General features: G+C 44.2%; 1 pseudogene; it reads right to left on the minus strand.

Annotated features, from left to right (window-relative positions):
• Positions 1 to 7,444: 7,444 nt before the first annotated feature.
• Positions 7,445 to 22,873, minus strand: part of LOC141194355 (uncharacterized) — a 30,400-nt pseudogene continuing 14,971 nt past the window's right edge.

The raw sequence follows: 22,873 nt of genomic DNA on the forward strand, positions 1-22,873 counted from the left end.
GTTAAAGCAACAGTAACATCTGCAGAAGAAAGACCATCTTCCAGCCAAACTAAGATGTCTACTTCTTTTAGCGGACAATGTGATAAGATCCCTTTCTTACGGCCACGCCAATCGCTACAAATTCCAGATGAGGCACAAAAACAGCAGGTGCTTCAACGGATATCAAGTGCTCCTTTAAGTGGGCTCTCCTCCACCTCAACTTCAACATCACAAATACTCCAGTCCTCAGAGGTGTCACCCCAATCGCACTTGCTTCCTCACAGCTCCCAAGTCTCCAGCTGCCCGTCTGAGTATGGGGTAGAACAGATGGTTGAGTCTGCAGAGCTGTTTACTCATACTATAGCCTGGGAATCAGAGGTCGGCTCCAGAGCTTCTGTGAATCCAGATGAGGAAATGATCCGCACTGATGCCCAGAATCTTTATGAGTCGGATCCAGGACCAGACGCAGAAGGTTCTGACCATAATGTAGACCCTCGTTCCCAAACTGTAACTCCTGTTGGTGGAGACAATGAGGAAGACGATGATGAGACTCAAATACCTGATTGGAGCGACAACTTTAGTTTTTTGTCAGGGCAGGAAGAGGTTGGCTCTGAGGATGACGGGTGTGATAACACCCAGGGTGATGATGACGAGGTTGGAGATCCCACTTACTGTCAACCCACAGTCAGCCAGTCGATGAGGTCAGCAGAGGAGGTGGAGGGGGATGCTAGTGACGACGAGGTCAGGTTGCGCCTTCCTGGACAGAGACGTAGTACTGGAAGCACGTCAACAACTGCATCCTCAAACACAACTCTGCCTCTGACCACAAGTGTTGGTGTCTCTTCAGGTCGCATGGGTGCTAAGCCTTGCATAGCCTGGGCATTTTTTCAGATCGATAAAGATGACCCAACTCGTGTTATCTGTAACATTTGTCTGCAAAAGCTAAGTAGAGGCCAAAAAATACATAGTTTGAGTACTTCATGCATGAACCGGCACATGGATATGAAGCATAAGTTGCAGTGGGAAGCTCACTGTGCTACAATGCGGCCTAGCCGGCCGGGCCAACCACCGTCTGCCACATCTTGTGCATCTGCGGCCTCTTCATCCTCTGTGACTGGGGGGACAGCAGTCACACCTGTTTTGGGACGCAGACCTGCCACCTCTTTACCCGCAACAGCCAGCGTGATTGGTAGGTCATCATTTTCTTTGGAGGTGAAAACACCAGCTGGTGTTCAGTGCTGTCCGACATCGATAGCACCACCTTTGGATCAAGGCAACCTAACATGTCCGCCTGCATCTTCCTCACAGACCGGCAGTTTGCCGGGGACACCCTTCTCAACCCCGTCTAAGCACAACAGCCAGCCCTCGGTCCCTCAGATGTGGAAAAGTAAAAGACCATTTCCTCCTAGCCATGAGAAAGCTAAGAGGTTGAATTTCACCATCTGCAAGCTCTTGGCTACAGAAATGCTGCCTTTCCGCCTGGTGGACACAGAGGATTATTGAGACCTTATGTGCCCCAGTACCAGATGCCCAGTCGGCACTACTTCTCAAAGAAAGGTGTGCCTGCGCTCCACCAGCATGTCGCACACAACATCACCGCTTCTTTGAGAAAGTCTGTGTGTGACAGGGTGCATTTCACCACAGACACTTGGACGAGTAGCATGGACAGGGGCGTTACATGTCGCTGACTGGGCACTGGGTAACTATGGTGACAGCAGGACAAGGGGCTGCTGTCCAAGTCTTGCCGTCCCCACGAGTTGTGCGTCAATCCTCTTTATCTCGAAGTTCCTCCACTGCTTCTGCCTCCTCAACCTCCTCTCGGTTCTCCACCTGCACCCAAAGCCTGTCTGGTCATGCCACAAGCTTTCTAACTGCGCAGAAGGGATCCTGCACACCTCCTTACTATGCTGACAGCAGGGCTCAACATCAGGCGGTTTTTACTTTGAAATGTCTGGGAAATGTGAGTCACACAGCTGAGGAGTTGTGGTCAGCTCTGGAGAACCAGTTTCATGAATGGTTGTCTCCACTGGACCTGAAACCAGGGAAGGCCGTGTGCGACAATGCTGCAAACCTGGGTGCGGCCCTTCGCCGGGGAAATGTCACACACGTGCCTTGTATGGCTCACGTGTTGAACCTGGTTGTCCAGCAATTTTTAGCCCACTATCCCGGACTAGATGGCCTTCTGCAGAGGGCACGGTCGCTGTGTGCTCACTTCCGCCGTTCGCATCCCGCAGCTCAGCGACTTACATCTCTACAGAAGTCGTTGGGCCTGCCACTTTACCGGCTAAAATGCGATGTGCCTACCCGGTGGAATTCAACTCTGCACATGTTGCAGCGACTGTGGCAGCACCGACAAGCCCTGGTGCAATATGTTGTGACGTATAGCTTGGGCCAACGAGATCCAGAGGTGGGGCAAATCATGCTGGAGGAGTGGTCTCAGATCAGGGACCTATGCACCCTTCTGCACAGTTTTGAAATGGCGACGAAGATGTTTAGTGCTGACGATGCCATTATCAGCATGACTATTCCGGTGATTTACATGCTGGAGCACATGTTAAACAGAATTCGGAGTCAGGTGGTGGCACAAGAGGAGGTGGAGGAAGTAGAGGAGGAGTTGTATGCGGAAGGGCTAACATCTGCAAGGTCCAGAAAGTCGGCAGCACCAAGGCAGCAGGCATGTGAGGGTGGGGGAGATGGTTTTACCAGGGCGCATGGTAGCAGCCAAACTAGTGAGGAAGGTGCAGGAGCCCAGGAAGAAGTGGAGGACGAACTGATGGAAGACTCATCAGATGAGGGAGACCTTGATCACATTTCTGTTGTGCGAGGTTGGGGGGAGAGGGCAGAGGAAGGAAGCATGATTGTTACCTCGCCACCAACACAACAGGGACTTGGTGCTCCTGGATGCGCAAGACACATGAGTGCCTTCTTGCTGCACTACCTGCAACATGACCCTCGAATTGGGAGAATTAGAAATAATCCTGACTACTGGGTTACCACACTGTTAGATCCCCGGTACAAAAGTAAATTTGCAGAAATTATTCCTGCCATAGAAAGAGATGCACGCATGCAAGAGTATCAGCAGAGACTGTTGCAGAATCTTACATGTGCTTTTCCCCAAAACACTAGTGGTGCACGTAGTGAATCTCACAGTTCCAACTTGCCAACCGTGGAACCGTCGAGTGTTCAGCACTCAAAACATAACAGAAACACAGTATCTGCTGGTAACATCAATTTTGCGGAATCATTTCACCACTTTTTTAGCCCATCCTTTGCAAGGCCACAGGAGACAAGAAGTCTGACACATAGTCAACGCCTAGAGACGATGGTACAGGAGTATCTCCAAGTAAACATTGAAGCCATGACTGTGTCACTGGACCCTTGCTCTTTTTGGGCTTCCAATCTGGATAAATGGCCGGAGCTCGCCACTTACGCCTTGGAGATCTTGTCATGCCCCGCAGCCAGCGTTCTGTCTGAACGTGTGTTCAGCGCTGCTGGTGGTGTGCTGACAGATAAGCGCACGCGGCTCTTTACTGATAATGTAGACAGACTCACGTTCATAAAGATGAACAAATCATGGATCCGAAATGACATTTCTACCCCTGTGTCATCCTGGGGAGAGTAAAAGCTTGATGATTTGTTAAAATCACCTCACCAACCGTTTTAAGCTTTCAAATTACTAATCATGTTTATCTGTATCTTGGCTGGAAAATAATTTGGGCCTTGTAGCAGTGTGCAGTACTGATTCTATTAGGCCATCTATGCTAAACTCCACCAGATTTAAAATTACTAATCATGTTTATCTGTATCTTGGCTGGAAAATAATTTGGGCCTTGTAGCAATGTGCAGTACTGATTCTATTAGGCCATCTATACTAAACTCCACCAGATTTAAAATTACTAATCATGTTTATCTGTATCTTGGCTGGAAAATAATTTGGGCTTTGTAGCAGTTTGCAGTACTGATTCTATTAGGCCATCTATACTAAGCTCCACCAGTTTTCAAATTAATAATAATTTTTAGCTGCATCTAGCCCGGAAAATAATTTTGCGGCTCCTAGATGCGCAAGACACATGAGTGCCTTCTTGCTGCACTACCTGCAACATGACCCTCAGATTGACAGAATTCGAAATAATCCTGACTACTGGGTTGCCACACTCTAAGATCCCCCACACTCTTCGATCAACCTTTTCATTTTAATAAAGAACAAAAAAATGGTCATTTTTGAAATTATAAGCATTAGCAGGTTATTGGAAACTGAAATCAAACAGTTTTCAACTCAAAACTTTATTCTAGGTGATGTTACATTTGCACATAGGACCCCTTGTTCGAAAGGAGCTTCTGAACTCTCTCGTCCATTGAATTTGTCAGGTTTTGGATGGTTTCTGCTTCAATTGTTTTGCATGAGGACAGAATACTCTCCCAGAGCTGTTGCTTAGATGTGAACTGCCTCCCGCCATCATAGACACTCCTTTTGATGATGCTCCAGAGGTTCTCAATGGGGTTGTGGTCAGGAGAGCATGGGGTCACACCATAAATTTGTCCCCTTTTATGCCCATATCAGCCAGAGATGCAGATGTGTTATGTGCAGCATGAGACGGTGCATTATCATGCATGAAAATGATCTTGCTGCGGAATACACGGTTCTTCTTCTTGAACTATGGCAGGAAGTGCTATTTGAGAAACTCCACATACATTAGGGAGTTCATCTTTACCCCTTCAGGGATCCTAAAGGGGCCGACAATCTCTCTCCCCATGATTCCAGCCCAAAACATTACTCCACCTCCTCCTTGTTGGCGCCGTAGCCGTGTTTGCGTGGGGTGTCCATCAACCAGCCATCCTCCACTCCATCCATCTGAACCATCGAGCGTTGCACTCATCGGTGAACAAAACAGTTTTGAAGTCAGTCTTCATGTATTGTTTGGCCCACTGGAGCCGTTTCTGCTTGTGTACAGTGGATAGAGGAGGTCGACAGGATGGCTTACGCACAGCTGCAAACCTCTGAAGGACCCTGCATCTTGTTGTTCGGGGGACGTTGGAGGCACCAGCAGCTTCAAAAACTTGTCTGCTGCTATGACAAGGCTTTTTTGCCGCTACTTTTTTAACCTGACGTAATTGCCTGTAGGAAAGAGTCCTCAATTTTCCCTTATCAGCACGCACACGTGTGTACTGTGAATCAGCTACATACTTCTTGATTGTGCGATCATCAGGATGAAGTGTCTTGGCAATGTTGATTGTAGTCATGCCTTGACCTAAACACTCCACAATTTGTTGCTTCTCAGCAGCCGACACATCCTTTTTCTTTCCCATTTTGGCAGAAAATGTAGGCTGCTTAATAATGTGAGACAGCCTTCTTAAGTAGTCTTGCCTTTTATTGGACACACCTGCCAAACTAATTAGCACAGGTGTCTGCAATTGCTTACAGTGATATAAAGAGCCCTGACACACATCACCATCAATGAGTTTAACTGACAAACAAAAAAATTCTTACCTTATCACTCCTAAACACTTTTTGCATAATAATTTGGAACACAGTGTACATGTGCTTTTCCACAAAACACCAGTGGTTCACGTAGTGAATCTTACAGTTCTAACTTGCCAACCGTGGTCTGTATTGAGTTGTTCAATAAAGGGCCCAAAATTAAGATAACATAGACGGGAGAGGTCTCTATGAATACGAATTCCTAAGTATTTGATACCCTGTGAGGGCCAGGCAAAGGGAAAGTTGGACTGGATGGAATCCTGTATGGATTTGGGGAGGGAGACATCGAGGGCCTCAGACTTCGCTGCATTGATTTTAAAATTTGACCATGTAACAAAGTGATCTATTTCAGCCATAACAGCAGGGATGGATATATGTGATTGAGTTATATATACTAGGACATCATCAGCAAATGCAGAGCACTTGTACTCGGTGCCTCCCACCTCAATCCACCTAATATTGGGGTTATGGCGAATTGATGACAGCAGGTGCTCCGTCACCAGGATGTATAAGAGAGGGGACAGAAGACATCCCTGCCTTGTCCCATTGGTGATTATGAAAGGTGATGAAAATGTTCCATTTATCTTCAGCCTAGGTGACGTATTGCGATACAGGGCCGTGATTTTGGCTATAAAAGGGTCCCCTAGACCCCTACCCCAAGCTTTTTAAGAGAATAATATATGGTGTGCCAGGAGACTCTATGGAATGCTTTCTCAGCATCCAACGAGAGTATCTAATTACAAATTTTTAACTGCATCTAGCCCAGGAAATACTTTGTGCCTAGTAGCAGTGTCTGCTAGTCAGCGGATTATCCCAGCTGTTAAGCACGCTACACCACCTGTAGTTTGGACACTTAATTTTTTCAAAGGAATTGGTTCTGGCCCCCGGGACACTCAGTGAAGAGCATCGGGGAGGCACCCCAAGGCATAGGGGCTGGGACTGGGGGTAGGAGCCTTGCGGTGGACCGCCAAGCTCGATCCTTATAAAAGCTTTTTAACTGCAGCAGCTTTAGTGGACGCTACTGGAGCTGGAATTACCGCGGCTGCTGGCATGAGACTTGCCCTTCAATAGATCCTTGTAAAAGGATTTAAAGAGTACTCATTCAAATTAGAGAGACAATTTAAATTAAAAAGATTAGACCAGCCTCCACCGCAGGGGGGCTCGCTGGACCCACCAGGGGACAGGCACCAGTATTGGGAGAGGGGGGCTGGCCGTCAGGGTCCACCGCAGCTCTGGCACAAACCCTGCGACACGGAGGTCGCACGGGCAGGAACGGACTGGCCGTGTCGGCTTCGCACTTTTTTGGTTTTAGAAGGGCATGACATGCCTATATCTGTGTCTCCCCCTCCTTTTACTCCTCCACCTCTTTTCTTTTCGCATGACTATATGTACTTGTCACTTTTCCATGTGTTAGTTGTGTCTTCTGAGCAGTTTGTCAGCTTTTGGACACCTTTGAAGGTGTTTTCTATGTGTTTCTATGTGTTTTTGTTTGCCTGCCATTGGTTTTAACGGTGTTTGAAGGTGTTCGACTAACAGTTCGACAAACAGTTCGGCGAACATACGGGTGTTCGACGAACCGAACCGAACTCGAACACTACGGGGGTGGCTCAACACTATTAATAAAGCTATTAACCTGCAAATTAATCCCATTTCTGCAGGTTAATAGCATTTTTTCTGGTGGCTGGTTCCCTTTAACAGTTGATTTCAGTGTAAAACATTTCCCACATTAAGAACATGAAAAAGGCTTCTCCCCTGTGTGACTGCTCTGGTGACTAAGAAGAGATGATTTCTTCACAAAACATTCCCCACATTCTGAACATAAAAAAGGCTTTTAGCCTCTGTGGGTTCTCTGGTGTTTATCAAGATGCGCTTTCCGGTTAAAGCATTTCCCACATTCTGAACATGAAAAAGGATTCACCCATGTGTGGGGTCTCTGGTGGCTATCAAGAAGCACCTTCCGTTTAAAACATTTCCTACATTTAAAATATGAAAAAGGCTTCTACCCTGTGTGGGTTCTCTGGTGTCTATCAAGATGTGCTTTCCGGTTAAAACATTTCCCACATTCTGAACACGAAAAAGGCTTCTCCCCTGTGTGTGTTCTCTGGTGGCTATCAAGATGCGCTTTCTGGTTAAAACATTTCCCACATTCTGAACATGAAAAAGGCTTCTCCCCTGTGTGGGTTCTCTGGTGGCTATCAAGATGCACTTTCCGGTTAAAACATTTCCCACATTCTGAACATGAAAATGGCTTCTCCCCTTTGTGAGTTCTCTGGTGGCTATCAAGAAGCGATTTCCGGCTAAAACATTTCCCACATTCTGAACATGAAAAAGGCTTCTCCCCTGTGTGGGGTCTCTGGTGGCTATCAAGAAGCACTTTCCGTTTAAAACATTTCCTACATTCTAAACATGAAAAAGGCTTCTCCCCTGTGTGGGTTCTTTGATGTATAATAACATCTGATTTCCAGTTAAAATATTTCCCACATTCTGAACATGAAAAAGGTTTCTCCCCTCTGTGGATTCTCTGGTGGCTATCAAGATTAGCTTTCCGGTTAAAACATTTTCCACATTCTGAACATGAAAAAGGTTTCTCTCCTGTGTGAGTTAGTTGGTGTATAACAAGATTACATTTCTGTCTAAAACATTTCCCACATTCTAAACAAGAAAAGGGCTTCTCCCCTGTGTGACAGTGCTGGTGACTAAGAAGAGATGATTTCTTCACAAAACATTTTCCACATTCTGAACATGAAAATGGTTTCTCCCCAGTGTGAGTTCTCTGGTGACTAACAAGAGTTGATTTATCTACAAAACATTTCCCACATTCTGAACATGAAAAAGGCTTTTCCCCTGTGCGAGATCTTTGATGTCTGATAAGACTTGATTTCTTTGTAAAACATTTCTCACATTCGGAACAAGAAAATGGCTTCTCCCCTGTGTGACGTCTCTGGTGACTAACAAGCTGTGATTTGTAGTTAAAACATTTCCCGCACTTGGAACAAGAAAATCAGCTCTCTGATGTGTGATTTTTTTTATGTTTAAGAAAACACTTTTTGAGAGGAAAATTATTTCCACATTCTGAATGTGAAAATGACTTCTTTGCTCTAGGAGCAGTTCGTTTTTTAATTCGACTTGGATTTTCCATAGTAGTCGGTAATGGACCAGAAGACAGGACCTGTTTCAAAGGATCAGGTGACAGATCTTTGCTGTGAAGGTATGATGGTATATCTGGAATAATGGCATTCACTTCAATTGTATCCTGTGGGGTCTCAAGATCTTCTGATTTAAAAATTGAAGATGTCAGTTGTCCCTCTGATCTCCTGGTACAGTCATCTGCAAAGAATAAAAAGAAACCATTATTATTTTTGAGTAATATATGCCTAATTTTTATATTTTTGAACATTTGTACTTAAATTGTATATAAAAAGTTATGTTCAAAAATTGAATTATTCACAAATTAATGACAGTTCACAGTCTAATGCAAATCCTCATAGGATGAACCAGTGGAGCGTGGCGTTCAACTATTTGTTCATTCTGCCTCCCAAATATTTAATAAAAAGCCACCAAACAATGTTCTGTAGTCGAAAATATCACCAATAAAAACTTCTACTCATCCCGCAAAAAACATGCCCCCACTCAGGTCCATCATCTGTCAATGGAAAAACAGAGGTTTCCACATTATTAGTGGCTCAAATGCTTTTGAAAAGCAACATGGCTTCCATAAACGAATCCAGCAATATTCGCTCTCTTAAAGTCAGATCTCCCCCTCACTTCTGAGCCTTGCAGTGCGCCCAAACCACATTTAGCATCCATGTATTTGACATTACTATAGTGAGAAGAACCCACTTAATTTATGGTGTATGTCTCCTGTGCACAATCTAGGAACCAGTAAAATGGCAAATGTGCAATTTTTACTCTCCAACATCCACTGCGTGCTAATTTCCGGAAAGTGCCTGTGGAGTCAAAATACTCACTACTTCTATAGATTAATTCACTGAGGGTTATAATTTCCAAAATGGAGTCACTTTATGGGGATTTCTCCTGCTCTGGTTTTCTGCCATTTTGTCAAATTAGGGCTTCTGTAAATGGTGTGTCCCATCTCCTCCGGGATCTGCTCCTGCGAAGTCTGATTCTGTCATTAGGCACGGTGTCAAAGATACATAGCCAGAGGGGTCACGCAGATCCACCCACTGTTATCACTTTGTCAAGGGAGCGCAACTCCGCTGCCTCCAAATCGTAAGGACAATACACAATTGATCAATGATTGATGGACGAGACTGCGGCTGCTTCCACTACTAGGCCGGTTATTAGGAAACTAACAGCACCAATCAATTATACAGGCCAACTGGACACCCATTACAGGTAGCATATGGCTTTGGGTGAGATTTACACGGCAAAAGGAATAGAACTATTAAACTATATATTTAATCCAAAATATAGGCAGTGTTTAAAAAATATACAAGATAACACAAAATGGGAACAAAACAGCAGAATATATACAAATACATAAAAGGTATAAACACAAGAAACTTGCTAAACTTGGTCACAGAACTGGCTCAGGGTTTAGAGAAGGGAAGCATTTCGATTTGGAATTGGACAGAACTTCCACAGCGAACTACTGTATGTCTTCCTAGGTGCTGACAATGATCCAGACCCAGGATTTGCTTTTTATTAGCTCCTAAGTTACACCCACACACTTCTCCTTTATGAACTCATGTGTGGCTGTTTGTGAGATGTTCTCAGCCTTTATGGATTTTAGGAGAGCAACAACTTAAGATATCTTCACCTCTGAAGATCACAGGCACTAGATATTGATGTCATATTTTTTATCATAATTTTACCTGTACATAAAGATCAAATATGACCTGGTTCACACCATCTATCAGACCGTTATTCAATTGGAGGGATTCTAGTGCCCCACCTATGTGAGTTAAGGCATTACATCCACCCTTCGTTATGACGCTGAAAATCTATATCTCATACATATCGGGATTGTGCTCAGTAAACTACATACACTGTCTGGTGGGCACCATTACACTGATTAATATGATACCTTGGTTGATGAAATCCGTCCTGTGGTTGCTGTGTTATCTTTACTTTCAGTTTGGAGATAATGATATACATTTGCTCCGGGGCGGCCTGTGGGGGGTACGCTATCTGGTGCTCTGCTTACATATTCATCTGTATGCTCTTATGACAGCTCACTGACCTGCCTCCTATTTTACCTAACCCTGCACTACTAAATGCATTATGTAAAATAAGAGGCAAGTCAGTGAAGGCTTAGAGATTGTCACAGTTCCACCCCTCAGTGTGACTGGGATGCAGTTGCTGCCAACTCAAGCATTAAATCTGGTAAAGGGGCGTGCTGAAGCTGTCACTACTTTGATTGACAGCTCGGCCGTCCAATCTGAGACTGGGAGGCACTGGCTATCTCGAAGCGTTCATTATCCCAGGTGATTGCCAGTATACTTAACTGGGCTGTTTCTCCTAGACCTCTGCCAGACGTACATTCAGCTTGGGTGAGGTTTGTCTCTGCCCCTTGTGTTCTGTGAATTTATCCTCTGTTGCCTGACCTTGGACCTAGTTGTGCTCTGATCCGCTATACTCCTGGTATTCTGACCAATGGAACGTTACCTGACCACGCCATTGTCTCTTCCTTCTGTTTAGGATGTATCCTCCTGGCTTCTGACTTCAGACTCCCTCACTATCCTGCTTCACGACTTGGCCATGAAAGGTGACTCAGCGTCACATTATGTCTGGCCAAGGTCTAAGAATGTGAAAGCTGACACATTATCTTGTAGTCTCGATTCAGTTTCTCCTCCAGAACCTGCATCCTTCATTATTCCTCACGGTATTGTGGATTCTATGGTAACCTTGAAATTGGAGGAGGAGATCCATAAAGTCCAGTCGTTGGCTCCTTTCGCTACTCCAGGATCTAAATTATTTGTGCCTGTGTACCCAAGATTGCGTGTGTTACAAAAATTTCAGGATTCCATCTTGAGTGGTCATCCTGGGGTTATTGCTGCACAGAAAGCAATTGCTAGATTTTTTGGTGGCCGTGCATGCATAATAATATCAAAGATTTTTGCATCTGTTTGTGAAATTTGCGCCCATGATAAAGTCAGTCATAGCCGGCCGGCTGGGGAATTGAATCCATTGACAATTCCAGAAAGCCAGTGGACTCATCTGTCCATGGATTTCATCACGGATTTTCCTCTGTCTCGTGGGAAAACTGCTATCAGAGCGGTAGTTGACCAATTCAGTAAGCAAGCTAATTTTGTTCCTTTGTCAGGATTACCTAATGCTGAAACACTCTCCAGGTTGTTTTTCTCATATTGTAAGGTTACATGGGATCACTCTTAACATTGTGTCTGATAGGGGAGTACAATTTGTCTCTAAATTATGGAGAGCTTTTTGTAGTAAACTCAGGATTGACTTATCATTTTCATCTGTTTACCACCCTCAAACCAATGGTCAGACTGACAGGACAAATCAATCTTTGGAATAAGTTTTAAGATGCTTTGTGGCGGCTCAGCAGGAGGTCCTCGTTTTTACACTTGCTGAGTTTCCATTTAACAGCTGAGTGAATCAGTCTACTGGAACCTCACCATTGTTCTGTAATTATGGTTTTCATCAGTATTTTGGTGAATTTTCTAGGATTATTTCTGAATGTCTTGGGGTGGAGGTCACAATACTAAGATTTGGGAATGTCTGAAAGGATGTTCAAAAGAATATTGGGACTGCTCAGATTCGCCAAAAAACAGAAGGCCAATAGAAGACGTTCAGTGAGTCCTGTTTTTAAGATCGGGGATAAGGTTTGGTTGTCATAGGAACATTAAACTTAAAGTGCTGTCGACAAAGTTGGGTCCAAATTTTATTGGTCAATATGAGATCCTAGAGGTGGTCAATCCAGTGGCATTCAGATTAAAGCTTCCTCCATCTCTTCGCATCACTAAAGTCTTTCATAAATCCCTATTAAAGGAGTTTGTCACTTCGGCATTGTCTCCCTCTTCCCCGCCTCCTCTGGTTTCAGTCGACGGTGGCTTGGAGTATGAGTTTCAGTGGGTTATGGATTCTCATAGGGTCCGAAATTCCCTCCAATACCTCATCCATTGGAAGGAATACGGACCAGAGGAGAGAACGTGGGTCATAGCATGAGATGTGAAGGCAGATTGGTTAGTCAGGACCTTTCATCTAAAATTTCCTGGGAAGCTTGGGGGTCCGGTGGCCTCCGTTAGAAGAGGGGGTACTGTCATGGTTCTACCACTCAGTGTGTCTGGGATGCAGTTACTGACAACTCGGTCATCCAGTCTGGTGCAGGGTTGTGCTGAGCTGTCAGTGTGTTGATTGACAGCTCAGCCGTCCAATCTGAGACTAAAAGGAACTGGCTATCTCGAAGTGTTCATTATCCCAGGTGATTGCCAGGCTACTTAACTGGGCTGTTTCTGCCAGATGTACATTCAGCTTGTGTGAGGTTTGTCTCTGTGCCTTATATTCTGTGAATTGATCTTCAGTTGCCTGACCTTGTTCTGACGATCCGTATGTTTAACCCCTTATGCTCTGATTCGCTATCCTCCTGGTATTCTGATGAACGGAACGTTACCTGTCTACTTATTTCTTTCTTTTGTTTATGATGTACCCTCCTGGCTTTTGACTTCGGACTTGTTACGCTCATGCCCGGGCTGACTGGCGTGAGCGTGATTAGTGATCCCACTGGATCATGAACCGAGGAGTGCCTGGAGGGGCGTGACTAAGTATCAACCCAGTTCGACCAAGGTCGCACGGCGACTCTGTAAACCAGGGAGGAACCGAGCAGAGGGACCAGGTGCTACTCCAGGTCAGACCCCGGTCAAAGCTGTTGACCCACACCGGGGAATGCAGGAACAGGCAGGTTAGGCTGGCATACAGACAGGTGGGTACTAGCAGGCACAGCTGATATGCAGACAGGTGGGTACTGGCAGGCACAGCTGATATGCAGACAGGTGGGTACTGGCAGGTAGGAACGCAGGCAAAATAGGAACCAGTACAGACTATGATACAGGAACAGAGCCGCAGATGCGGTAGACAAGCAGAGCAGAGTAAAACCCGCAGGTGCGGTAGACAAGCAGAGCAGAGCAAAACCCGCAGGTGCGGTAGACAAGCAGAGCAGAGCAAAGCCCGCAGATGCGGTAGACAAGCAGAGCAGAGCAAAACCCGCAGGTGCGGTAGACAAGCAGAGCAGAGCAAAACCGCAGGTGCAGTGGACAAGCAGAGCAGAGCAAAGCCGCAGGTGCGGTGGACAAGCAGAGCAGAGCAAAACCGCAGGTGCGATGGACAAGCAGAGCAGAGCAAAACCCAAAGATGCGGTAGACAAGCAGAGCAGAGCAAAACCCGCAGATGCGGTAGACAGGACAGGATTCTGTTCACATGGAACAGACTGGAAAACACAAGAAGATAGCTGGAACACAGGAGTAGATACGGAGACAGGGAAACAGAACGAGCAGAACCAGATACACACAAGGTACTTCCAATGAAGTAGCGAGTGGACACAAAACTCACAAACAGAAGTACAGAGACGAGTTGGAGTTAGGTGCAGGTTCAGACACTGCAGGAAAACGGAAGGTACAGACATAGAGACAAATAGGTAAAGGGCTAGGACACTGTTCAGACAGGATCTGAACCAGGAACAAGATACAGGAACGAGCCTGGGAACTCAGCCCCCAGGATGGCGGAAACTGACTAGAAGTCACAGGTAACAGGCCTGGGTATACAGGCCCCAGGGTGGCAGAAACAGGCAAGATACAGGACAAGACCTGGCAACTCAGTTGCACAGAACACACTGAATGAAAGTGTTGCTCAGGCACCTCCTACTGGGTGGAGGGGGTTTAAGTATCCAGTCACTCACAGCAATAGGTTGGGGACGCATTAGGAGTGCACACACTGCAACTATAAGAATCAGAAAGCAAAAGTGCCGCCGCCCTAAGCAATCAGACAAGAGACATGCAAACAGAAGGCACTGGAGCAAAGTGTGCAGCCTGGACTGATAGGTAAGATTGCGGTCTTGCATGGTGAGAGGTGGTAAACCATGTAAGCATGCCACCAGGGATGTTACAGGACTCCTTGACTATCCTGTCTCAAGGCTTGGCCATGAAAAGTGACTCAGCATCACAGAGATATATCATGGCACAGGGGTAATGCTTTTTTATGTAGTTTATTATAATCCTCCTTGAAGTTAGTCAGTTTTAAAAGAAATTTAAAAGTCAGGATAAAGGGAAACTCTGTTGTTATTGTACAGAAATTCACACTCGGCCCTCACTGCACATTTAATGTTGTCGATCATAAAAGTGAAGTTTGGCCAGAAAGACTGGACCTGGTCTTGTAGGGACCATATGAGCACATTCAGCAGCACAGAAGGGAGAGAAGGTAGATTCATCCAATAAGATATCAGGGTTCTAGGAAGCCAACAGCATCATTACCCTTCGCTTTCTCTTACAGGCCCATCATAATATTATTCTTCATGTGATTTTCTAACTTGTCAGCAAATTCTATGTACGCTGTCATTTGGCTTTGTAGTTTAAAGATCTGGGCAGGTAAGAGTCAGCATCTCCTAATCTCAAAGGGTAGGTGGATCCTTTCGGTTGTAAGTTCTATAGAAAAGGGCTTTCAATGCCCAAAGTCATTTAAACAGTTTTGGATGGAGGAGAATGTTGTGGTCTAGAAGTAAAATGGTGATCGCATGATTGTGATACGGCCGGACTACACTACCGATAAAGCAGCCACAGCCGGTGACTGAGATTAATTGGTAACTTCTCTACATTTAGTGGTTACTACTCACCTGGGTAGTCATATGTAGGAAACTCCTCTTTACACCGCTCATCACCCCTCACATATGTCTCTGTAGTATTAATATGGGTCAGATATTCACCCTGAAACAAATATTGTAAAAGTCACAGACTGATGGAGAAGTCACATCTATGATCAGCTCAAATCCTGTCATCTCCACTGTTCTCATTACACAAGTATAAAACATATAATACTGGTGGATAAAACAAGATGGAACACAAGACCTTCACAGCCGTCTACACATCATAGGGGAGATCTCATGACACCTTCTCTCCATCTACCTGATGATCCTGAGGAACATTGGGATCTTCTTGTTTACAGTCATGTGGAAGAAGAGGACGGGGACATCTCTCTGGTGTTGTCCTTTTACTGGATAGATCTGGAGGAAACACATACAGGGACTGAATTCATTCTTTACATACAGATAATTATAGGCCGTGTGTATTTAGTCCTGTCTATTACCTGGTGATGTGAGGGGCTGGGGAACCTCCATCATGACGTCCTTGTACAGATCTTTGTGTTCTTCTAAATACTCCCACTCCTCCATGGAGAAATAGACAGCGACATCCTGACATCTTATAGGAACCTGACACATACAATGATACAGTCATCCCCCCGATCCTTTCATAGCATTACTGTACAAAGTCACAGCATTCCCAGCAGTGTCACCTCTCCAGTCAGCAGCTCAATCATCTTGTAGGTGAGTTCTAGGATCTTCTGGTCATTGATGTCTTCATATATCAGAGGATGAGGTGGAGGCCCCCTGATTGGGCTCATCCCTCAGACACAGGGTCCTCACAGCGCTCTCTAGAGGTCTTCTTCACTACTGTGTAATCCTGGTTATGGAGAGAGACACTAACCCCTTAACCCCCGAGGGTGGTTTGCACGTTAATGACCAGGCCAATTTTTACAATTCTGACCACTGTCACTTTATGAGGTAATTACTCTGGAACGCTTCAACGGATCCCCCTGATTCTGAGATTGTTTTTTCGTGACATATTGTACTTCACGATTGTGGTAAAATTTCTTCGATATCACTTGCTTTTATTTGTGAAAAAAACGGAAATTTGGCGAAAATGTTGAAAATTTTCCAATTTTCTAAATTTGAATTTTTATGCCCTTAAATCAGAGAGATATGTCACATAAAAGAGTTAATAAATGACATTTTCCACATGTCTACTTTACATAAGCACAATTTTGGAACCAAATTTTTTTTTTGTTAGGGAGCTATAAGGGTTAAAAGTTGACCAGCGATTTCTCATTTTTCCAACAAAATTTACAAAACCATTTTTTTAGGGACCACAACACATTTGAAGTCACTTTGAGAGGTCTTTATGACAGAAAATACCCCAAAGTGACATCGTCCTAAAAACTGCACCCCTCAAGGTGCTCAAAACCACATTCAAGAACTTTATTAACCCTTCAGGTGCTTCACAGGAATTTTTGGAATGTGGAAGAAAAAAATGAACATTTAACTTTTTTCACAAAAATGTTACTTTAGACCCAATTTTTTTTATTTTCACAGGGGTAACAAGAAAAAATGGACCCCAAAATTTGTTGTGCAATTTCCCCTGGGCACGCAGATACCCCATATGTGGGGAAAAAACACTGTTTGGGCGCACGGCAGGGCTCGGAAGGGAAGGAGCGCCATTTGACTTTTTGATTGTAAAATTTGCTTGAATAATTAGCTGACGCCATGTTGTGTTTGGAGAGCCCCTGTGTGCCCAAACATTGGAGGTCCCCCACAAGTGACCCCATTTTGGAAACTAGACCCCCCAAGGCACCTATCTAGATGCATAGTGAGCACTTGGAACCCCCAGGTGCTTCACAAATTGATTCGTAAAAATTAAAAAGTGAAAAAAACACTTTTTCATTTTTATGAATCAATTTGTGAAGCACCTGGGGGTTCCAAGTGCTCACTATGCATCTAGATAGGTGCCTTGGGGGGTCTAGTTTCCAAAATGGGGTCACTTGTGGGGGAGCTCCAATGTTTGGGCACACAGGGACTCTTCAAATGCAACATGGTATCCGCTAACAAATTGTCGGCTCAAATTGTTAGCGGACACCATGTTGCGTTTGGAGAGCCCCTGTGTGCCCAAACATTGGAGCTCCCCTACAAGTGACCCCATTTTGGAAACTAGACCCCCCAAGGCACCTATCTAGATGCAAAGTGAGCACTTGGAACCCCCAGGTGCTTCACAAATTGATTCATAAAAATGAAAAAGTGTTTTTTTTTCACTTTTTCATTTTTACGAATCAATTTGTGAAGCACCTGGGGGTTCCAAGTGCTCACAATGCATCTAGATAGGTGCCTTGGGGGGTCAAGTTTCCAAAATGGGGTCACTTGTGGGGGAGCTCCAATGTTTAGGCACGCAGGGGCTCTCCAAATGCAACATGGTGTCCGCTAACAATTTGAGCCGATTTTCCATTCAATTTGTTAGCGGACACCATGTCGCGTTTGGAGAGCCCCTGATGTGCCTAAACAGTGGAGCTCCCCCACAAGTGACCCCATTTTAGAAACTATACCCCTCAAGGATTTTATTAAGGTGTATAGTGAACATTTTGAACCCAGAGGTACGACACAGAATTTGATAACATTAGGTCATGATATTGAATAAGTTGTCATTAGTCTTGAGCGCAAATGCTCGCTACTTGAGTTTGCATCGGGTACTCAGGTATGCACCATGTACAGCGTGTGCTCGAGTGACATGCTCGAGTCCCTGCTCCGCATGTTTCACGGTTATTAGACACCCAAAAAAAAACATGCGGGGATCGCGCGTGCATGGCAGTCAATCCCCGCAAAGTTTTTTTGGCCGCGAAGCATATGGGGCGGAGACTCGAGCATGTCGCTCAAATACCCACGATACTCAATGCATACCAGAGCACCCGATGCAAACTCAAGTACCGAGCACTTGCTCTCAACACTAGTTACCATATCGTCATCTTTTTTTCTTACTTTTGAAAAAAATCCCAACCCTATCACAACCCTAACCCCAAACCCAGCCCTAACCCTACCTTAACCCGAGAGTTTATTTTTTACGCCGTTCCTCGTGCGGTATAAGTGATTAGACGACTTTATTCTTCGGGTCGGTGTGATTACAGCAATACCAGAATCATATGGGGGTTTTATGACTGACAGATGTCACACACTAGAAGACGCATTTTTCGTAAAATCTAGTTTTTGCATCGCCATATTTTGAGAGCTATAATTTTTCCAGATTTTGGCAGACAGTCATGTGACGGCTCGTTTTTTGCGGGATGAGTTGACGTTGTTATTGGTGCCATTTTCAGGCACGTGACATTTTTTGATCGCTTTCTATTCCGATTTTTGGGAGGCAGAATAAACAAAAACCAACAATTCAGGAATTGTTTTTTTTGTTTTTTTTTATTCTGTTCCGCGTGTGGTAAAATTGATAAGGCAGCTTTATTCTTTGGGTCAGTAAGTTTACAGCGTTACCACATTTATATCGTTTTTCTATGTTTTGCACTTTTACATAATAAAAGCAATTTTATAGAAAAAATTATTTTTTAGCATAGCTTTATTCTGAGAGCTATAACTTTTTTATTTTTTGGCTGATGGAGCTGTATGGCAGCTTGTTTTTTGCGTGACGAGATGATGTTTTCAGCAGTACCATTTTTATTTATATTTGTCTTTTTGATCGCGTGTTATTCCATTTTTTGTTTGGCGGTATGGTGATAAAGCATTGTTTTTTGCTTCGGTTTTTTTTTTTTTTTACCATGTTCACTGAAGGGGTTAACCAGTGGGACAGTTTTATAGGTCAGGTTGTTCCGGACGCGGCGATACCAAATATGTGTACTTTTATTGTTTTTTTTTTATAATAATATTTATTGATGGGTACATTATATTTTTATTTTTGGTGGATTATTTTTTTTATTTTTATTTTTTATATTTTTGCAATTTTTTTTTTTTCACTTTCTGATAGTTTTTACACTTTATTACTTTGTCCCACTATGGGACTTTCACTTTTTTTTCTCTGATCGCCTGCATGGCACAGGAATGCAGCACCATCCCTGTGCCATGCAGGCTGTCAGCGCTGGACAGGGAGAAGATTGTTTGGAGATGCACTGCGCATGTCCAAAAAATCTTCCTGCTGTCTGGTGACTTGTATGTTGTCATGACGACATCGGGTCGTCATGGCAACATCCTGGAAGCCACGGCAGACAGCGCTGGAAGCAGGAAGAGGAGGTATCTGCGATCACCTCCCCTTGCCACCGCAATGCTGCGATCGACTTCGATCGCAGCATCGCGGGGGTTAATGTGCTGGGAGTGGTGCGTGACCGCTCCCTGCACATAGTACCGGGTGTCAGCTGTGATAATCAGTTGACACCCGGCGGCGATCGCGCCCGCACAGCCTGTGTGCTCGCACGATCGCCATGACGTACTAATACGGGTCTGGCTCTTAAGTCCCAGGGCACAGATGCGCATTAGTACGTCAAATGTTGTTAAGGGGTTAATAAATCTCACTCCAGACATTTCCAGAGTCCTCACCTCTCCAGTTCTGTCCATCTGTTATTCCCATAGATAAGAATGATGTAATGTGACGGCATCAGAATCTCTCACCTCTCCAGTAAGACGGAAGAGGATCTCTAGGATGAGGTGTAATATCCTCTCCGCCATCTTGTCTCTGTCCATATCCATCTTTGATGGGTAAATCAAGAAAATTCTCTTATATAGAAGATCTTCACTGAGAGGATCCGATATTGTAGGGACCTGAATGAGAAGAAGATGAGCCGATGTAACATCATAAAAATCCTGTGTAATAATACAATTACTGGAGATAATAAGCGGAAACATATGAGGAGATATATTATTTTACAGTATCTAGTTTTCTTCTTTACATCTAGTAATATAACCTATATATTTTAGGCCACAGAAAACAAGCAGTTTCTTCCTCGGAATCTGCAGCTGACTCCGTTTCTCACAAGATGGTGGTCTGATGGTTTTATGAGATGGATGTTTGTTCTCGGCCCCGACCCTTTCACAACTCCTGTCTCCTAAATTAATCGTAAGAGAAACACATAACGAGAACCTGGCTTACACCTCTGGGTTTTCACAAATGTGGCATTGATAAATGTCCACCATGTAAATATGCCAAACACAAGAAATAGATTTAATCACATTAAATAAAACATTTCATTACACAATGTATCACCTGCAGCAGAGAATTTATGGTATATTGTATTCAGTGTCGGGGATGTAATGTCAGATATGTCGGCTGCTCCTCCGGTAAATAAGGCAGAGAATTAATGAGCACATAGGAGACCCCACTAATCCCGTGGCCATTAACCCCTCCAACGTTTCCACACATTTCCTAAGAGAACACAATGGTGACTGAAAGAACTTTCGGTTTTGTGGCATTGAAAGGGTAAATCGTTCAGGTGGAGGGAAGATGGCAGAGGAGCATTGCTGAACCGTGAAGCTTCCTGGACACTGAGGCCAAATCCATCGTACCGGAGGGTATAAAGAGAATATGTGGACGGTTATCAGTAGTATCTACATTACTGTGCTGGAACTAGGAGAGGAATAATGGCGTTGTGTGAGGACTTCTCTGGGCTTCAGTCCTTCATCCTGCAGTCGTCTGAATGGATCTAATGTGGACGGGAACCAGCTAAGCCGCCTTCTGTCCACAGCTGTTACCTCACTGTTCGCACCACACAGAGACCCCAAAAGAGTCTCCGTGCTGAAGGGGTTAATGCCCCCTGCGCCCAGTAATGGGGAATCTCCACATACCTCCACCTGCAGAGCCTCCACCACATATATGGCTGCTCTGTGCGCACAGGAGCTGTGATGAGGTCACAGGAGGGGAGGAGTCAGGGGTCACATGATCAGGGGCCTCAGTGGATGCACAGTGTGAACTGTGCGGCTCCTGTACAGTGATATCCGGAGTGAAGATGCTACATGGAGACGTCTCCACAGTCAGTGACATTTCCAGCATTATGTATGTTTTTTGCTTATCCTTCTCTGAAATTTGACTACCCAATTCCTTCTCCCAACCCCAGTAAAGGGTAGAGGGTCATCGCTGGTGTCCATTTGTGTTGCTTTGTGTATGCAAGATAGAAGTTTAGTACAAGGACCTACTTGCGTGATTAAGGGTTCAAACAGAGTGAGTTCATCTTTTATACTAGTAACATGTGAGAATTTATAAATGACCTGAGCTGGAAATAAGCCAGGCAGGATAGACTCCTAATTGGAAAGGAGCCACGAAGTTCTATAAAGGAAGGAAAAGAGCCTGATCCCATGAGAACGTGTCTCAATCTAACCCCATCAGATCAGTCCCAGATTAGAAATGAGTCCGTACCTGAAGCAGAGGGAAAATCTGGGTTGCCAAACAAGGGCGTTAATGGACCCAACCTACGTGGTATAGATGAAGAGATTAAGACTTGATCCCATGTTTTCAAAAAGTGTTGAGTGGGTATTGGTAATTGTTTAGTTTGTACATGTATTTAGTCAATCCAAGGTAGAGATGTGAGTATCCAGGGATAGAGGTCCCCTTCCAGTTTCACCCATTGCTTATGTACCACAGACGTGAACCAGTCCACTGCTCTCATAAGAATCAAAGATTGATGGTAATTTTTTTAGATCAGGCATACTAGTACCCCCCTTTATTTTTGGAACATCACAATATTTTAAAACGTATCCTAGACCTCGGCGTTCCCCATACTACCTAATAGCGTTGTCGAGATGGGAGAAAAAGGTCTGAGCAACGCAGACAGGAACGGTCTGGAATATATAAAGAAGTTTTGGCAAAATGTCCATTTTATCACATAAATACAACCAAACCAGGACAAGGGATTGAATTTATAATTCATTAAATTTTGAAGAGTTTATTCAAGAACAGTGATATAATTTAAGCTATACAGATCATCCATGTTCCCTGGAATTTGTGTACCGAGGTACTTAGGTGTGTCTTTCTGCCACTTAAAAGGGAAAGTTAAAAATTAGCTGTTGTCTTATGTTATTGCTTCTGATTTAGAGTAGTTTACTTTAAAATCGCTTACTTGGCCAAATTCTTCAAATTCCTTTAGTATAGAAGGAAATGATTCATTTAGTATAGAAGGAAATTAGATAATTGGGTTTCAAAATAGAGCAACAAGTCATCTGCGTATAGAGCTAGTTTATAGTGATGTGAGTCTATAGTAACTCCACTAATATCTGGATTTTTATGTAATGCTACCACGAAATGTTCCATCGCCAATGTGCATAGGAGAGGTGATAAGGGACACTCTTGCTTTATCTAATTTTTAATAGAAAATGTGTCATATAGAAGGCCGTTTACCCTATCGCTTTAGGGTCAGTGTAGAAGGATAGAATTTTAGATAACAAGAAAGAGTCTAACCCAATTTTTCGTAAGGTGCTCTTCAAGAAAGTCCAGTGTATTCTGTCAAACACTTTTTCAGAGTCCACAGACACAAGGCACATTAGGATCCCCTGTTTTTTTGCATGTGAAACTAACAACGTTTTATTTGTATTATCACGCACTTCTCTATCCTTAACAAAGCCAACCTGATCGTTGCTAACAATTGAGGGTAAGTAGTGGGAGAGCCATGATGCAATTATATTAGAGAATATTTTAACGT

This window comes from Phyllobates terribilis, unplaced genomic scaffold, assembly GCF_046119375.1.
Source record: "Phyllobates terribilis strain yellow unplaced genomic scaffold, ASM4611937v1 Scaffold_69__1_contigs__length_7402412, whole genome shotgun sequence".
Taxonomy (NCBI): domain Eukaryota; kingdom Metazoa; phylum Chordata; class Amphibia; order Anura; family Dendrobatidae; genus Phyllobates; species Phyllobates terribilis.